The following is a 19397-nucleotide window of genomic DNA, read 5'->3' on the forward strand; positions in this document are numbered from 1 at the left end:
AACTTATTCACCGAAAGGGTAGTCAGGCACTGGACCAGGCTGTCCAGGGAAGTGGTTGAGTCTCCATCCCTGGAGGTATTTAAAGGACGGATAGATGTGGTGCTCGAGGACATGGTTTAGTGGTGAACTTGGCAGTGCTAGGTTAACGGTTGGACTTGATGATCTTAAAGGTCTTTTCCAACCTAAACAATTCTATGATTCTATGAAAGGAGTGAGCGGTTTTGTTCCTGATACCACGTACCTTATGGTAAACCTTAATAAGATGGACTTTATACTCTGTTTGATGTTATGTGGTTCTGACATCTAGCAATTATTACTACATGGAAGTCGTAAGAATTTTAATACATTTATCCTTTATTTCATTGAAATAAACAGACTGACACAGCTATCACTTGGCTTTCCAGATTTTATTATATAACAGTGAAAATGAGAAATCTACACCACTCTTGCAACAGTAATAGCCTGAGAAAACTGGGAATGTACATCTGGCCAATTTCAGATTTCACGGTGTAAAGAATTTACTTGTAGAGTTTTAATTTCAGGTTGAAAGCAATCATAAGCTGCCTGCTTTATGCGTGGGATACACAAAAATGGCTGTGTTGGGCCCCTGAGTGCATTCCTCTGTTCAGGCAGCTTAGTTGGCTGACTTAAGGAGTTCAGCTTGCTGAGTCCAAGGTCGGCTCCTTTGCTGATAAGAGCTGTGGTGAGGAAAGCTAAAAGCGAGGGCCTGCCCTTCCTTTCCCTTTGGGAGCTGCTTTTAAGCAGAGAATTTACCGCTGGCTCCTGTTACAGTGACAGACACCAGACGAGCACTTCAGTACACTGATACCACTTGTGTGTTACCTTCCTTTGTACGGCGCTGTCCCTGGGGCGGGCAAGGTTACTCGACCTAATGATTAGCATTAGTATACAGCGTAGTCATACAGCATAGTAGCATTAGTAGCATAGTCCTATAGCATTAGTCATAGCATTAGAGGAGATGTCCAGGGAGGTGCCTTTAACGCAGGCTGGCAGCTAACGTGGTGTCCGTATCCAGATCAGGCTCAAATGAGGAGTCAGCGATACCCAAATCCTGCGAGCAGCTTCAGTGAGATTTCAGACTGAGGGTAACCTGTGACGCAGGGAACTCTCTGCTCCATAAGGGGCAACATAGCACAAGGACAGGTTTTTTCATGAAGTGTTCTCTACTTCAGGCCGCAGTACGAGATGAACAGCTCGTGAGGGTGCAGCGAGGGCCGGCTGCTCTGAAAGGGATGGTGAGCCAGGAGCAGAGCGTGATACCAAGGCAGGTGGGAGCGGTTGGCTCACCAACAAGGAGCTGGAATGCTATGTAAGAAAGTTCTAGATTTACTTTAAATTTAAGTACTCTTAAGATTAAACCTCATTTTAGCTGAGATAAGATTCTATATTCCTTTTCAATGAAAACCAGCTATCCTTTATGTGTGTGTGTACATATGTGTGTGTATGTGCACTGCCATGTGTAATTAAACAAAGCCACACTGGAGGAACATGTCAAGATGAAAAAAACCCCAAACATATAGAGGTCTTAGATGTCAGGTCCAAGATGTCAGAATCTTGGAAGGATGGCAGCAAACACTGTAATCTCAGGGACAAAAATCTCTTATTCAAAATTTTGAGATGAGGATTGGAAACACGAGTCAGCTCCTTATGAAATTTGAGAAATTAAATTCACATCATTTAAATGAATAGGCAGTTTGTAGCAGATGTAATACAAATCAAAGCATCATAATGTGCTGTGTCTCTTCTAAACACATTGTTATTCTCAAAGCACTCTACAAACATTAACAGTTTAATGATATCTTATCCCTCAATTCACAAACTGAGGTTAAAATTAAAAATAGAAAAGGATTATCCTCTTCTCTAAAGCTCATTTTATTTCTGAGTTTGACAGGGAAACCATAGGCCTGGCACAAACAATACCATATCCATTGTGGTTTTGAAAGTGTATCAAATTACATTTTGAGCGATCAACTAATGCTACTAAACAGGCTGGTGCAGGACAACTGGATATCCTGAAATGTTTCAGTGAACATTGTTTGCTTAATCCAATAATCTCTAATCCATAGTGTGGTAGAGATATTTCCATCAAGAAGCTGAAGTAATAAATGTACCATGCTGAAATGTAGAAGATTAGCAAGGCCTGGCTCTGCGGTACAGATTTAGAATGACGCAGGGTGCCGGTCATGTTCAGCTCTTTATGCTAGCCTGGAACTGAAAATTAGAATATTTACAGCATCCTTTTCTCTCAGGGCTGCATGTGCTTCTTTGGGCAGGAGGAATGCTCTTCTGTTACTTTGGTATTGGGATGAGATTAATTCCTGTTGGCATTAATAATTTGTTATATACTGTCTATAAATGGTAACAGTTCACCTGTGTCTTTTTTTTTCCGACTCACAAAGCGAGAAAAAATGTAGAAGTTCTGAATCTGAATGTATGTGATATCTCATTATGTTGCAATGATATGGACTCTGTATGGAAACTGCTGCCACAATATGGATACATCTGTCATTCCAGTTTTGTGTCTTGTTCTCTTGAGCCTGGGTCTACTCGCCCATCTCCCTGTGCCTCTTCTTCATTCAGGTGAAGCAACACTGCTCGCAAGGCCTCTCCCTTCTTTCCTTTCCCATCCTCTGGGCAGCAGTGCCTCTGCCTTTTGTGGGCAATGTGTGCGTATTTGGGAAGATGAGGAAGCTGAAGAGAGTTGTGGGTCCTAGTAGGAATGTGAGAGAGAAGGGGAGGGTTGTGCTGGACGTGGAGAACATCTCATGCTAACTTGCAGTGCAGCTTTTGCTGTGAAAGGAAGGCTCCCAAGGGAGCCCTGCACTCTTCCCACAGAGATCAGGAGAAATCCCTCCTTCCCGCGCCAAGCCACCTCCCTTCAAAAGCACAGTGATCCTTTCTGCAAGATTTAACGCTATCGTGACACTTAGTGGTGTTAGATTCCTATTTCTGGCAGCACTGTAGTGAAAGACTCAAATGCCTTGGGTCGGCTTTTATGGCAGGTCGGGTGCCCTCTGCTTACGCTGGCGTGGATGACTGACGGGTGCAAGCGGTGCTGCTCTCGCGAGTAGAGCCGACAACCCAGGTGAAGCAATGAAATCAAGCAGAAACCTGTGACTTGAGATCGGTAACAGGAGTTGTTCGGTGTATATTGACTGAAGAGGAGCTAGCACATTCGGCATGAAAGAAGGATTGCCCAGATGAGGTCCTAATTATATCTTTAACAGACACTGTTTTTAAAACCAGTTCTCCTCTTGAGTTTGTGATCAATTCATATTCAGTGGATTAGAGAAATACGAGCCCACGTGTCACAGCAGAGAGGAAAAAGGTCAGTGAGAAGCACTCAGATCAGACACTACTGGATTAGTGGAAATACGACATCAAAGATGAAAATAGATGCTTAGTTAGGGATAGTATTAAACCAGGGATTGCCAGCAGGTTTGGCTTTTTGAAGTGGACTGCGTATGGGTCTTGGGTATATTATCTAACAAAGTGGCAAAATACATTCCAAATTGTAATGTTTCTGATTCTTTTCATCTTAACCCATCCCAGATTTTTTTTTAAAAACAACCTCAAGGCTGTTCTTCATTTGTCCCAGACCAGTCCTTTTGTTGCCATACAGCTACATATAGGAATTTTAACTGTGTTATGCCAGAAGGAGCGCCAGGAGAAGTCATAGCATTGATGCTCACAGGAGGCATAAACTTCAAGGAGAAAATGGGCTTATCACCACATTAGCCAGGGTGCCTTACTGTATGCATTAAGGAGATCAAATGTTTATTTCCTTGTACTCCCAAGAGTAGGGGGAGAACTTGAGACTTCCTGAAATCAATATTCTGGTTTTGACTGGCACATTTTTAACTGTTGCTGGTATTCTTAGAAGCATGCTCTTACTGGGTGCTGGCAGCCTCTTCTGAGCAAGGATGCCTTGTCCCACCTTTTGTCAGTCCCTCCAAGCTGTGCCAGAGCATGAGGGGAATTTGGTCTGAACGGTTTCCTTGTGTTTGAAGTATTTCCAGGATACTCCCTTCTGTGCGGTTAGCTAGAGGTCCTGATTTCTTGGCTTGGAGAGTTGTTTTAGTGTCTTGAATTAAAGCTTTCTCGCTGCTTGTTTCTGGAGTCCAAGTACCATTTTCACATGGCTTTATTTCTTTTTTCTTAATGGAATTGTTCCCTTTTTTTTTTTCCTCTCATGTTTTAGACTTGTGCCTTCAGTGCTAATGGAGGGGAGACTGGTTTTCTTACCATGCTGTGAGCTGTGGCTTACAACATCCCCTGGCATCCCAGATTTTCTGTTCTGATAGATGTGTCAGTTGCATTAAAGCTTTAAAGGCAGAGGGAAAAGAGACTAAAACAGATTTATATTTTATTTGCTTATTCGTGATGTAAGGAAGTTGGGGTTTTTTTCTTCCTTTTTGCATTAAAGGTTAAGGTCCCCTTTGAAAACCCGGACCATGAAATAATTTATAAGTGAAGCCCTAACTGGCAAAGTGATTCTTTTTCACACCGTGTAACTGCTGTGTGTAACTTTAATTTTTCCTGCTTGTTCAGTAATGCTTGTCTGAAAGCAGCACATTTGTGCCGGGGAGGAGGAAGAGCAGGGCTTCCCCAGGAGGGAGCCAGCTGCCGAGGAGACCCCAGCCCAGCCTGGCAGTGCCCTCAGGGGCAGGGTGCCATCCCCCACATCCAAACAGGGCCGGGGTGGTGACAGGACAGGCCGATGGTCCAGCGGTCATAAGAGGAGGCGAGGTGACAAGGAGCTCCGGCCCCTGGGCAGCCGGCGGGGGTCCTGGCTGAGGGTGGTCAGGGCACCACAGCCTGCCTGTGCGCGCAGGGCCCCGACGGTTTGGATGAGGGAGGTTCTTCCAGCGAGACACCTAATGTATTTGGTTTTGAAAGTGTACCTCCTGCATTCTCCCAAGCTGAATTTCATGCTATTTAATTGCACTGTTGTTGTAATATGACTCATCTGTATTTCAGTGGTGAGGCTTGGGACGTGATGGGTTGAGGAGCGAGTGCAGCTTTGTCCTGGCAGCCCAGGTTGGTACGTGCCTTTTGTCAGGCAGTGGTCCTTTTTCACATTGGCACTTCCGTTTTAGCTTATTATGGAATGATTTATCGCCAGAGCCAGCCAAAGGAGGCAACTGTGACAAACACATGTAAATACTCTGAAAACAATCTCCTTTCGGGAACAGATAAAGCAAACAAGACAAGGAAAGCAGAGGACTCCCTGGCTGCCTGTTTGGCTGACCCCAGCCAGTGGGTGGGATGAAGTTAATTCTCCCGGCAGGAGGCGTTGCACAAAGTCATTAACATCTGCCGGAGGCTGAATGCATCTCCTGGGTTTTGGTAATGTTTGGAACTAATTCCAGACCTTTTCCTTCATTTAGCTTTTCCGCTTTGAAGAAGGATAAATATTTAGGCTGCCTACAATACTTCTAATCCAACCCACCTCTCTGCCTCTTCCTCAAGGAAAAAATAATATTTGATACATCTTCAAGCCAGTTCAGTAGCTGCTAAAGCACAGGTTGTAACAACATAGCAGTAGAGCAGCTGAACATAGCAAGCCTGTCTGTGAAGTAAGGATTTGGGGTTGGCTTCGTCATCTGCCGGTAGCACAGGTTGCTGCCCTCTGGAGCTGACCTGTGGGAGCTTGCCAGGACCTGGGCCAACAGAGCCTGAACCTACTGCCGAGTTTCTGGATACTGCAGAAGCCCTAGGCTTCCTTGCCCATGAGAGGGAAAACCAAGCAGCCCTGGCAAGGGAGATTTTGTAGCAAGGTCATAATAACATAGGATTAAAAAAAAATTAAGTCCAAAGGGGAATGAATTGCAAAAAAAAAGTACCCTTCTTGATTTTATTGCTTAAAGTTACTGGGCATCAACTTGGTGAAGACTTAAACATGCGTTCTTTTTAGTGAGTTTGAAATACTATGACCTTAAAGTGACCACATGCAATAGGATATTGCCTGTCTTCTTCCAGCACTTTCTGCCCTTCTGCACGTTCTAGCAATCAGAGGCCCCAAGGGCCATCGTCTCCTCTTGAGAACTAGTCTTTTCTTGGGAAAAACCTAGCAGAAAAAGGGTTATGTAAATAAATAGCTCCCATTGGGGATGACTCTCAGTGTTAATAAATCCACTTGCTAAGTAGGGGAGTTCAGGCAGTATGCGTTTAAGTGTCTGAACTTGTTTAAGCTCACAGTAGGTTAGCTTCTGAACTGGAAACAGGATCAGGGAATAGCAGAGCTGTTTGTGTAAAAGTCCAGATCAATGGGTAAAACTGCTGCCTTGTGTTACAGAGAGTGTCAGTCTCTCCACAACTAAGGTTTCAGCAGTTCAGAGATTTATTTTCAGTCAAATAATAAACATTGTCTGACCTTCCAGTAAAAATCTGTATTTGAACTCTTTGAATGTGACTATTTTCAACATGAATTTGTAACTTAGTAGCTTTAAATGTCTTTTTTTTTTTTTTTTTTTTAAAGTAGGAACATATAGGACAACATAGGAATAGTGAAGCCAGGGACCACGTTTATCTGAATTACCTTTGTCTCTGTGAGCTTTACCCACAGCTAAACTGAGGTACAGAACAGAGCATCACAATAACAGCTGAGCGAAGTTTATGCCATCTCACCTACCAATGAAGGCTCACAAATGTTGGATTTCATCAACAGAAAAAGTTGGTATCAGCAGTTCTGATTCACAGCTTTTTACCAATTTCCCAGGGTGAACAAGGGATATTCCTGAGACCCTTCTACTTGAATAAGCCAATGAATTGCTTCTTGTTCAAAGGCCAAAAAAAGGAGAAGAAAGGATTGCCCTCATGTAGGGAATACCCTTAGGGGGGCACAATTTTAAATTTTTTGTAGCAGCACACTAGGAAATAGCTGAACTGTCTTCATAGTGATGTTGGATTCTGTCACTATTTAAAGGAACTCGCAGCCTCTATGCCCTGCCAATACACGTGATGATAGTTCTATATATACATTTTTAAACAAATCATATTTTTCCATTCCAAATGCTGCCTGGAATGGGATGCCTTCAAGGAAACAATGTGTGAGTCATCCTCAAGAGACATGCAATTGAGGCATCTCCTTTGGAACAAAGTCATGTATATCCAGCTAAAATATCCAATTAAAACAGTATTATGTTACTTGCATAATTGCCCAATGGCCTTAGAAGCAATCTGTTTTTTTTATGACAGTAAGAATTAATATTGAGTTGTTGATGTTTAAAGTTAGAATAACATCACAGGAAGGTTAAAATGCCATTTCAGTGATAGTTTTTTCTGGGTTATGTTAAGAAAAGAAGTATGAGCCTGTGATCATTTAAGACTTGTAAAACTTTTACTCCTCGTTAAACACTTGTTTGAATGTCTGAATGTAAAAGATACTTTCTGAAGGTTAATTCTCATGGGAACCTCAGGGTGGATGGAGAACTCACTAGGGATTTTGGTGGGTGAGCAGCACTCGCAAACTTGTGTGGATTGTTTTTTTCTGTGTGCCTTTCTGTATTATGAAAATACTATTATAGAATAGATTTTCACAAATTTCCAGTCATACATGGGCTTAATGCTGGCTGTGTTTCTCAACCCCTTGGCTCTAGTTTTTAGTTCTCCCACTCTGAGAGGTGTGGAAGAACTAATGCAAGGAGAGAAAGGTTTGAGAAGAGGTAAGTATATGTTAGAGCCTGCTCGTTGCAGGTGCCGGGATAGGGAGTCTCACAAATTATAAACAAATGGTATGGCTTCTTTAGGAGGAGCAAAATCATTTTGCTTGACCCGATGCATGAAATTCAGGGAATATGGAATCCGTATGTCCAGCCAGCGGGCCCCCTGCTTGGCTGCAATACTTGCCTGTTATTGCTGCTGTTCCATCCTACTACTAGAATAGGTCCTGTTGCGCTCTTCATTCCCAGCATAGCATGCGTGTGCCATATCGAGCTAGCACAAGAGTAAATGATAAGCAGAACTTCACCCGCTCTCCAGAGAATTGACAGGACCTAGGGTGAATAATAAGGGCTGTAGAAGGGACCCCAGAAAACACTGGTTAGTTAGCAAAGTAAAGGGACTACACAGACAAGCTCCGTCATTTTGGCATTTACTTGAAGAAAATAAAATACCTAGCCCCTCTAACTCTTCTCTCCCCCATCACCCACCAGGCTGAGTTTTTTGGAGGTTTTTTATAGCACAGAGGTGGGAGACCTTGAGAGCCTGCGAGCAGCCTGGACTCTGAATGACTGCTGAAGGAGGAGTGATCCTTGGTATTAGTAACGTGTGTGCTATTGGGAGGAACTAGCTTTGAGGAATCATCTTGGAATGACACTGGTGTATTTGTCATGTTCATTTGACTGCTGTTGGTTTTGTGGGTAGGAAGAAGCTGGTTTTGAAAGAAACGATGATTGAAGGAAGCTGTTCTGCAGTCGATTGTAACGGCTTTTTGGAGCAGATCATGGAGGTTGCTGGATTGCCGTCTTCACTGAGTCCTCCAGTGACAGTGATATCTCCCTGTTTCCCTACCTGTAATATTTTATGCCTTTCCTTTTTAGTGTTCTTCCTCTTGGATCCCCTTGGAGGTCTTAACTACCCCAATTCAACAATCGTACCTCTGTAATTTTCCCTTCCTTTATTTTGCCTGGACTTTCTCACAGCTTTTGGTCACAACCTAGCAATTCTCTCAGAAGCATGAGCCAAGGTTATGCAGCTAGGCTGTATCGGGTTGGATCCTTGGCACAGACAGCTGAACCCCTGGGGGGTGACAGAGGAGGTGACCAAGAGAGGGTTGAAAGATGCACTAGATAGGAGGTTAACGGGATGCAGTGGATCTATCTGGATCCAAGCCCAGACAGTGGTTAGTGAGCACGTGTTGCAGGGATGCTGGGAATAGTATGGCTGCTTTCAATAGCATATTGTATTATCCCTTTAGAAAATAATCTGAAATTCAAACAAATTAATAAAAGTCTTTATCAGTAGATGAAGGTCAGACACTGCCTGTTACACACCGACCTACGATATCTCACTTCTTCAGTCATAGCAATGTGTCGATATTTCCCCAATAATACATGTGCAACTGGGATATAATAGGGGCTTTACTGGTTTCCACTGGACAGTGAGCAGGGCTACGACACAATCACCGACCCACTTTTATCTGAAACAAACAACCCTTCTCTCTCCCCCCCTGCAAACAATAAGATTGTTAGATCCAATGCCAAATTCATGTTGTTGTGAACAGCTGCAAATGCACTGACGTCAGCAGAGCTGTAACCACTTAGTAAAACAGCGAATCCAGCTTGTGTCTTTTTGGATGAATTTCAGTGGAACAATTGCATTCTATCTGTCTAAAATTCTCCTGAGTTTTTCTTTAGATGGATACGTTTTTTTTCCTGTCCTGTGTAGCGCTGAAGTGTGCTGTCAAGCAGCTGCTCGTGCCATGTAAGTGATTCTTGCAGCCCTCTACCTTACGAAGCAGATGAGAGTCTGGCTGGATGAACTAGCTACATCATGGAAATGTATGAGATTGTAAAAGGAGAAATAAAGCTTTGTATCTCAAGGGCCCAAGAAACCCGATATCCCACAATGCAGGAACTCTGAAGCGTACTAGAGAGGTGCAGGCCCTACATGGCCAGCAGGAAGCCTAACTATAATGTTCAAAGGGCTGCTCAAAATAGTCTTAATCTTACAAGGTGAGTCCATTCTGGCTTGATCTTGCGAAGTGTCTAAAAACATTAGTCCCATTGCATAGACCTTGAGTTACACAAGTCTAAGTGAAGCAGAGAACCAGCACTGCGGAAGTTCAAGCTTAAGAGCAGTCACTGCTGATTGCAAGGACTTATTTTTTCTGTTCTCCTGAGAAGAAGGGAAACTCTAAATGGGAATGGAGAGAGTGCTGGGAGGGCATAATGGTCTCCAGTGGCTTCAGCATCAGCTTCCAGACCAACGCTGCTGTGCCTGAAGTATGGCGGAGCAAGTTGTTTGACCTTTGGCACAAGAAATTACTTCCGATAGACATGTCTACATTAGATTAGATTGTGCTGATCCTGCTCCCTAATCAAGGCAGCTGCCTGGGAGTTGCACTCCAGTTCTTCCCATTGAAGTTGTATCTGTCTCAGGAGTTTGCATTCTCTGTGTTGAAATGGTAGATAAGTAAACAGGATCTTTCAGGGGAAAAGAAAAGTATTGCTTCTTTTAATTTAAAATGAGTTTCTGTACGGACATTTGTATAAGAAATTCTGATAGCGTAAGAACGTTCACGGTTCTAATCTTCATTCAAGTTATACAATGAAGTATTTACAGATTACTAAGGCGGACTTTCTAAGGCCAACATGAGCATAATACAACATCAGCAATCAGGGTCTATGGATGATGTTGTTTGTGCAGAGTCACGTTTAGGCTGATCTTTGATCCAAGCAGTATGAATGACAGTGGTTTGGGATGCTTACAATGGGTAACTGACAAAAATAAGGAGATGTAATAAAATTCCTGTGACTGAGATGCCACAATTTGATGAACGATACATGTCTGAATCACCGAGGGAAAACACTTTATGTACAGGATGAATTCTGAGTGTCCCATCTCCATCTTGCTAGCCTGAGGCTGTGGGAAGAGCAAACAAAGAACATGTAATTGTTCCCACACAAGAACAGACAAGCCTACATTGAAAAGATAATGAGTGAAACTAGCAGGATTCAGGGACATTACATGCAGTCTCCAAGGAGAAACAAACTTCAGTCTGAGACCTTGAAGATCAAAAGGAGTCAAAACACTTACAAATCCTTCGAGAAGACACAGGAGGGGAAGATCACCTTTCAGAAGCTCCCTGTAGACACAAACTGACAGGGACAGAAGGAGAGAGATTGCAGAGAGAATTTAAATACATCCAGCCTTCCTAGACCAGGAGGATGGCAAGCCTAACAGTTGTACGTGTGGACAGTTCCACAGTTTTAGAGATATCTTTATCTTTCATCTGCAAGTAACAGATAATAGGATTTAAGCTGGCCATTCATTACCTCTGTCATTGATAGTAAAGAAAACAGAAGTACTGTTATGTATGAAGGACTAGGGGAGTCATAATTAATTGTCTGGAAAGTGCAGACAGGACCCCAGCAGAAAGCAGAAGCATCATGATATTTCATCGCACGCACACAAAAGATGATAGCTAGAGGCTTGGAATGTGGGAAGAAACCTGCTCAGGCTGAGGTCAGAGGTATTTTTCAAGTATAGCAATGCTAATAAGCAGCTTTCCCCCTTTAAAAAAAAACGGAGCATGTTCTTCCCTTCATGTCTTCTTCCTATGCCATGTCTGTGACTTCACTTTTTTCTGTCTCCTCCTTTTTGATACATGTAATCCTCCCAAGGGTAGTATTTTATGTGTGGGGGTGTTAAATAGTTGCATGTACTACTACTACTCCAGCTATGTGGAGGATGTCCTTCAAAGAAAAGGCACTGGTGTTTCCTAAGTGTGATTTAACTTAATTGTTGGCTAAATTGAGTTGTTTGAAGAAACCTTTTGCAAAATCCTTTGAAGCATCTTTTTTGGTTTTTTTTTCTTTTTATTAGAGGTATGTTATTTACTGGGGGTGTGGTGGTTTTCTTTCAGCCGTGTGACTAGTACCTTTCAGCACATTTCTAAGCTGCCAAGCATTGACAGCACGTTTCTAGTCTGCCAGCCCTAATACCTTGGGCAGTAGATGGCTACTTTTAGCAGCAGTCCTCTGCTGCCAAATTACTTTGCCAATGCTCTTCTGATTTCTAGACAGCTTGAAATCCAGGACAAGCGTGCTCAGGAAGTTTGACAAAGGGCACATCAGGCCTCCTACGCGTTCGTAGACTGAGCAACTGCTTAGCACGTGTCATACAGGGTGCTTTTCCTTGTTGGCCTCCCAGCCACAGACGTTGCTTCTTTCCAGTTTGTCCTGCATTATCTCCTGTTGCTGTCAGTAGTAAGAGCTATTTTTGCATTTTGAATCCTTCACTGTGTCTTTGCCTGTTGCCAAGTTCAAGATCCAGGGCCTTGCTGTCAAAGCCCCCTGTGATACCCACACTCATCTCATTTCCTCTCCTCTTGCTTTCCACCACATTTCTCTCACCGTTGATGCCAGCTGCAACGATTCCTTCATGTTATTCTTCTATCCTCACCCCTCTCCATTATTCCAGTGAATTTCCTTCATGTGGAAAAATTTCCTGTCTTTGTATATTGTGATTTTTCTGAAGAATTCATTAATTTCAGACCACCTGCTCATCTGCAGGCACCTGTTATTGTTTCTCTTCCTGCACGAGAAGGAAAGGGGGACTCCGGGAGGCAAACAGCCTTCTTTTGTTATATTAAAGCCTTTTTTTGTTAGTTTTTTTCTGGTGAGTCTGGGTTTGTGCAGTGTTAGGCTGCAAGTTTATTTGACCAGGACTGGTTTTGTTTGATTTGGTTTCGTGGCAAAATCTGGCCTGGTGTGTGCACTTCTTTCCTGGGAAATTATTGTATAAACTTACTCAGAAGCAACAGCCAGAATCCACATGCACCCTCTCCATCCCAGACACAGACTGAGCCTGCAGATATCACCTGCTAGCACACAGCATTTGCCCCACATCGTTATTCTCCGCTCCTCTCCATTGAAAAGAAACAGAATAGAGTGAACAAGAGGACAATAGATGATAGACTTGGCACATGCCATCCCTCATGCAGGCAATGGACTTCCTCAGGCTGGGAGGAGGCTGCCAAGGTGCAGCCATAGTCTAACAGTGATGAATGGGCTTAAAGGAACACGAGTGTACTTCCCTGCAAAATTTTATTTTGAGAAAGCATCTCGAATGGTTGGTGACTCCAGTTTCATTTGAACAAATTGCAGAAACTCATTTCTAACAAAAAAAGTTAGATGTGATGCTTCAGAAAACATATTCATTCTCAGTTCTTTTCAGTTATTGTGAAGATCTATTTGCATTTGCAAATATGAAGTGAAAATGTAGCAAGAATATACACTATTTTTTCATGCAAACATATGGTATTTTTATTGTGGAGAAAATTAAAAACCTCACACGTAAAGCATTGCACAGATTTTCTTTTTAATTTATTCTGTTTTGCATTACTGATTTCTAATATCTTGTTTGTTTTAACAAACTGTGTGAGCCGGCACAGGCAGGACACAGGAACAACCACAAAACCACAGACGAAATGCAAAGACTAAATTTACTTTCGTTACCCCGCCAACCGGGGGATCCCTGAAGCAGCAGCCAGGCAGAGGCACACAAGCGGGAACGCAGGCACCGTGGAGCTCGGTCCATGCTAGAGGATCAACGAACCGGCTGTTTTCACCTGTTTATCAAGGATTCACACAGGCGTAGTTTACCACTGTGCTTTGATCTTTCCCATGGCAAGGCAGGAATCTCAAGCATGTTCAATAGGGTGCCTCTAAGTCTGTCACAGGCCTATGTTATCTAAACACTGATGTTCTACTTGTCCAACACACAAGGCCAAACAACCATTGGTATGATATATGTGTTTTTCGACACCCCAGCTGCAAGTCACTTGAGCGCATTTACAATCCTCCTTGCCAATCTTCCATTATTTTCCCCCAGAAACCTATGTTTCAGATTTGCCTATCTTTGGAGTGCTACAATAATACATATTCTTCTAAAGTTAATGCTTATTTGTATCTTTCAAGAGAGATATTTAACAAGTTTATTTCCTTTTCGTGCAATAATTTAAAATTATCTGGCTGGGCCACTTTTATTTACACAGATGAGGTTTGAATCATTTCCTCTAATCCTTTTTTATCATGTGTCTCTTGAGGGAGTTGCAATTTAAAATATCTGGAACACTAACAATTGTCATGTTGCTTTCCACACATTTCAATACCGTAGTAGTTTTCCGTGTGTGAATTTGGACTGACCCTGCTGATGTTAGAAGCATTAATGCTTGGACAGAGAAATCTGTGTTCAGCCCTGTCCCCGCCAGCAGATGTCATCGTGACAGTGGAGAATCCTGCTGGGGATACTGGCGATGAGACCGCCTGTGCCAAGGCAGGAAAAAAGCTTTGCTCTAATAGACTTTGTCTCTGTCGAAACAAGATAGTTCTCTCAATGCTCAGCATTTATAGAGAGCTTTTCGTTTCTATAATGCTTTGAAAAACACGGTGACTATTAAAACACACTCACCAGTCAGGTCACACGGGACTGTGGTCCATGGCAGTGGTGTCTATATGCTCTGAAGGTAGCCATAAATATAGATCTATATGGGCAGACATGCATGTGCAGTACTCAGTTTGTCAACTGCTTTTTTTCCCCAACTATATTTAATTTCATGTGTATGACACCCCTTGCTCAAAGCCATCACATCCTTTCTGTTATACTCCCACCACCACCCCACCCCAATCCTCTTTAGAAGTAATTTCCCCAAAGGAAAACTCAAATCCTTGTACTTAATTTTTACCAAGAACAAATCTCTCCGCACCCGTCAGCACCTGAGCTGCTGGGCGTCCGGTCCGTTTTAAGGTTCATAGCTGCCTGAGTTATGAGCGATGGTTACTGAGTGGTGAGTAAATCCACAACCCTATATTATTACTAGGTATAATTTTAATCTCTCAAACAGAGAACAAATCCCTAGAAAAGGCAAGAGACAAGTCAGCCACTCGCAGTTTTACATGCACAAGGGCTGCAAGGCCGCAACATACACATCTACCAAAGAATTTGAGAAACATGTTGAAAACATGTTTAGCTATTGTTAAATAGCTGATCTGAGTTTCTCAGGCAAGATGATGAAGTTGTGGCTTAGAAAAAAAATATCAGACACCTTTTCCCACCTTGGAAGTCCCAACAGTTTTGATCGAATATGTGATACGTATCTAGTGTGTGTTGTCCATTTTTAATTTCAGCCAGTGCTACGCCTGTGTTCTTCATGACAGAATGATAATATGTAAGATGTCATCAGACAAAATAGAGCACAAGCTGAGCCAAGTGAAGCAAGAAAGCTGCTGAGCTGAAATGTGACTTTCTAAAAATCAACAGGGTGCAGCTATATCAAATAATAAGTCCATAATTTGAATGTTCTCTTTTGTCTAGATAATAGCCCTATGAATAATAAGTTTTTCTTCTTTAAAATGTCAAGCTTTGGGGAAGTAGACAGCAAGAAAGCAGAGCGCTAATGGTGTGATTAACTTAAGAGTCTGCGTCTCCTCCTCAGTCCAGTCTTTGAGACTGAAGCAAGTCCCTGCAATCAACATTATAAATTCTAGGGAAAATGGCCAAATGATTAGACCAAATTTGTGACCTCCCACACTAAAAGGAAAGCAAGTCTTATTGGCAAGATTTTTTTCATTGTTCACATTCTTAAAAAAACGTTGGCTGGAATTTTGTCCTTGACCAAGTGGAAAGGCTCTCTGCTGGCAGGAAAACAAAATATTTAATCAAAACAAAGCAGCTGATGCTCTTGACAGAGCAAGACCAGACATCTGTCTGTCTGTTCTGTGTAAGCAAAATCATCTCAGAAAAAATATGAGAAAAGCCCCATAAAATTCTATTAAAATAAATGGGGCAATAAGAGGGGTGCAAAGAATGCACTTGTTTTTATAAGTTATCATCTCATTTGGGCACCCTCAAGGTAGTATAGAAACAGGGGAAAAAAGCATGTCTTTGTCCTCAGGAAATTTAGGGTGTTTTATTATCAAAGTTAACAATGAAAATAAACTGTAAAAAAACCCACAGTAACATTTAAAGAACTGGGAAGATATCTATCAGAAAAGGTAACAAAGATAGTTACCTACTGCATGTTTGCATTCAATTTTGCTTCAAATATGTGAGTTTTTTGTTACATGGTTACATTTTTGTATTGCTATTTAAGAATACTTACGTTCCCATTAACAGTGTTCCCATACTTATTCTAAAAGCATGTAACAACACTGTAATTTAGCACTCCGAGTTTCACTTAAGTCTTAAAGTATTCATTCTGTAACCCATTACCTTGAGAGGAGAGAGTAAGCTCGGCTGATAAAAGTCCAGAAGACCAGAAGATAATCATGAAGGGGTATCACTTAGTTCTCTGTATCTGTCTTAAAGCAGGGTGAAATATATCTAACCTGTTCTTAAAAAACAGAGCTGATGGGAATTCCACATGTTCTTCCAGGGATCTGCTCCCATTGCAGTGCGATCGGTACAGTTAGAGCAGGACTTCTGTCTCCCTTGCAGCTTAGCCCTGTAATTTGTCACCCTATCTGCTTTAAAATAAACATTCTCCTCTCTCAGGATTATGAAACTTAGTCATGTAGTTGAAACCTTAACTTTCCCCAGGGGAAGTGATTGAAATGTGGAGTCTTCAGACCAGTGCTGGTTCTTGTACCCTGGAAGAGCTGGAGCTGGGAGTAGGATGGGGCCACGGCAGTTGAATTGGGTCAAACCAAAACGATGTTGCTGTACAGACACACTGATGCTGCTTTTCAGGGCTGCTTCCACCGGTTCGGTATGCAGTGAAGCACAGTACATGTGCTAAGGGCTTACTAACACAGGCTGGATATCAGTGTCCAAGCAGGACATCAAGCTGCTTCTCTGGGCTAGCAGAAGACACATGCGCTTTGTATACTTGGATCTAGCACCCTGCATTTGGGGCTAACGGGAGCACATCAGAAGGGAGGGCTTCCATTATAAAAGCGTGTGCGTGTGCTTCTAGCTCTTGTGACTCAAAGGAAAAGCTGACAAGCATGACCCAAGAGCAAGCAGTAATGAAATGTCAGCTGGTAGCTCCGAGCCCAACCGCACCCTCTTCATCAGCTAACCACATGCCGAGGGAGGAAGCGGTGAGCACAACTGGGCCAGCCTCGTAGGCACCCAGCACCACCCGGGCCGCTGAGCGGCGCGGCTCTGCCCCGGCCCCGGCCGCTGCCCAGCGGGACAGGGCTTCTCGTGGGGGAGCCCCTGCGTCCCTTGGGAGGCAGGGTGGGACATGGGTTGGTTTGCTCACTGGGAGACAGCTCATGACTGTAAGCATCTCCTGAAAAGACTACGCAGCTCTTGGGCTGGTCAGGGTGTCCGACAGCCCTTGTAAACAGAGCTGTTCATCTTCCATAGTCCAGCAGCAAGACAATAAATACACACACTCAAAATACTGTCAACGCGCCCACGCACACGTGGGCTGGGAGAGGAATTTTCTGTAGGAATAACAATTAGCGAGCATCTGAAGAACCATGAAAATGTAAAAATCCTTGGATTGCCTGCATAATTTTTTCCTCGTCTTTCTCCCCTTTACTTTCACAGCATCCCCACCAGCCCTCCCTTCTCCTCCTTGTTTATACAGCAAGGAGGAGGCCCCAGTCAGGCACCACAAACATTTGTGGTTAGGTAGAGGAAATCCAGCTCAGCTGTGATAATTAAAATAGCTGTGATACTTTAATTGTGCTGCTAATACCAGTGTAGGGATGCTGCATAAAATGCATGGTCATTAGCACCATTTTTTTTTAGTACTTCACTGAGTAGGGAGGACTGCAGGGGGAACGTCCTGCAGGACTCACAGGAGGTGCTGCGGTGGATCCTTGTCACCTTCTTCCAGCTTCCCCCTCCCAAATACAACCTTTCCTGGTCTCCATTCTGTCACGATGCTGTGTGTTTGGTTGTACTTCTTATGAGTGCAATCTCCACGTAGTTCTCCTCTTCCCCTCCCTTACCTCGAGGGCTTGTTTCTAGGATTCTGGACTAGATGGGCTTTGATGCAATGCTTATGTTTTTCCACTCAAACAATTAATCTTGTGAACTGCTGTGCTTACAAACCTACATATGTGCTTTTAACCTTTGCTTTTAAAGTGTGAGGAAGAAGAAGTAATGGATTTCCTAGCTCTCATGCAGTAAGGATCATTTATGCATTATTTATGTTTATTATGATTTGATTGCTATGTTTTTTTAAATTTTGCCTTACATTAGTGGTACAATAAGAAAAAGCTTTTTCTGTTATCAAATCCTCATAGTAGCTTCTCCTTAAAATTTAATCAAAATCAGGAGCTATTACATTTCATTTTCTAGTGTTGTAAGCATCATCCCTTAGTGCAAAATACTGATATGGAGCATATTGTTTAGAGAACTGGCCTTCAACAGCAAGCCAAACTTGGTTTTAAGTTTGAGTTATGTGAATTTAAACTTTTGGAAAGCCTTTTAATAGTAGAATAAATGAACTATTTTGGTTTTAATTCTAATGTAGTGGTTTTGTAATAAATATTTCTTCGCAGTATTAGCAAATCAAGGCATAGTAGCGTGTGCTTGTGTGTAAGTTTTGCTAAGAAAAACTAAGTAAGGAGACCTAAGGAGAACTCCAGGTTGCCACAAGAACTCCAGGTCAGTACAAAGCGTAAGAGAAAAGCTATCTTTATTTAGAATAAATCTTACAATAAATGATGAAGTAAAGGAAATGTGTTTTTTATAGTTCTATTCAAATGTATGATTTTTTTTTTTTTTTAAATCTGAAGTTCTGTTGAAAGGACTTTATTCAATGAATTGACCAACAAAATGTTTATAGAGGCCTTCTTTCTTTAACATTTTCCTTTAAAGTGTTTTTCGATAATATGAGAAATCTGAGACTGTGAGAGCTTCAGTGTTTCAGAGTCAAACAGATGTTAGTAATTTTTCACTTTCCTAGAAGATCTGGTAAAGAGCTTTCTGCTAGAGCAATTTTCTGTCAAAACATGGATTTGATAAAATGTAACTTTTTGTAGGAAGATATCAGTTTCATTTATGTTTGCAAGAGAAAGCTATAAAAATATTCTATTTGTGGTTGAAACTAGAATATTAAGAGGGAAACCATAAGTCAAAACTAAACATCTGACACTGGCAAAATATTCTCTGTCAGTTGCTTCAGAGCTCCCAAAATAAAAATTGCAGAATTTGTGTTTTTGCAGAAAGTGTTGACTTCTTATTTCTATTTGAAAGGAAATTTCAGAATATCTTTTTGTTCCTAGGTCAGTGTGATTGTCTTACTTTTTTTCCCTTGACTTTTTACATGCTTTAGTTCCTGAAACTGTTTTCATGGAGGATGTCAGACCAGGAGCCTCCAGAGCCCTCTGGATTTGAAACAAAGCTCTTGGAACTCTGCTGACGTGAAGAACGACTCGACGCTTCCTTGTAGTCCCAATTAGCGGAGTTATCGAAGGCTCTGTAGGAGATCAATGCGAGTTCTGGGCATCTTTGAAAATGTTAGCTGAATTTCTCATCAAGACTACAGACCGCTTTTAATTCTGCAGCGAGCGTTACTCCATCCTAACCGAAACAGAAGGGCTGCTCCATGGCGGTGCTACCGTCCATCTAGCAGCGTCTGCAGTTTTTACGGTCCCAGCCAGCCTGGCCTAGGCTGGCGCTGGGACAGAAGACCAACAAAATGTCACTTCTGGAGTTCTGTCTCTCTCCCTAAACAGTGCCCTTCT

Source organism: Platalea leucorodia, assembly GCF_965183815.1.
Source record: "Platalea leucorodia genome assembly, chromosome: 1".
Classification (NCBI taxonomy): Eukaryota; Metazoa; Chordata; class Aves; order Pelecaniformes; family Threskiornithidae; genus Platalea; species Platalea leucorodia.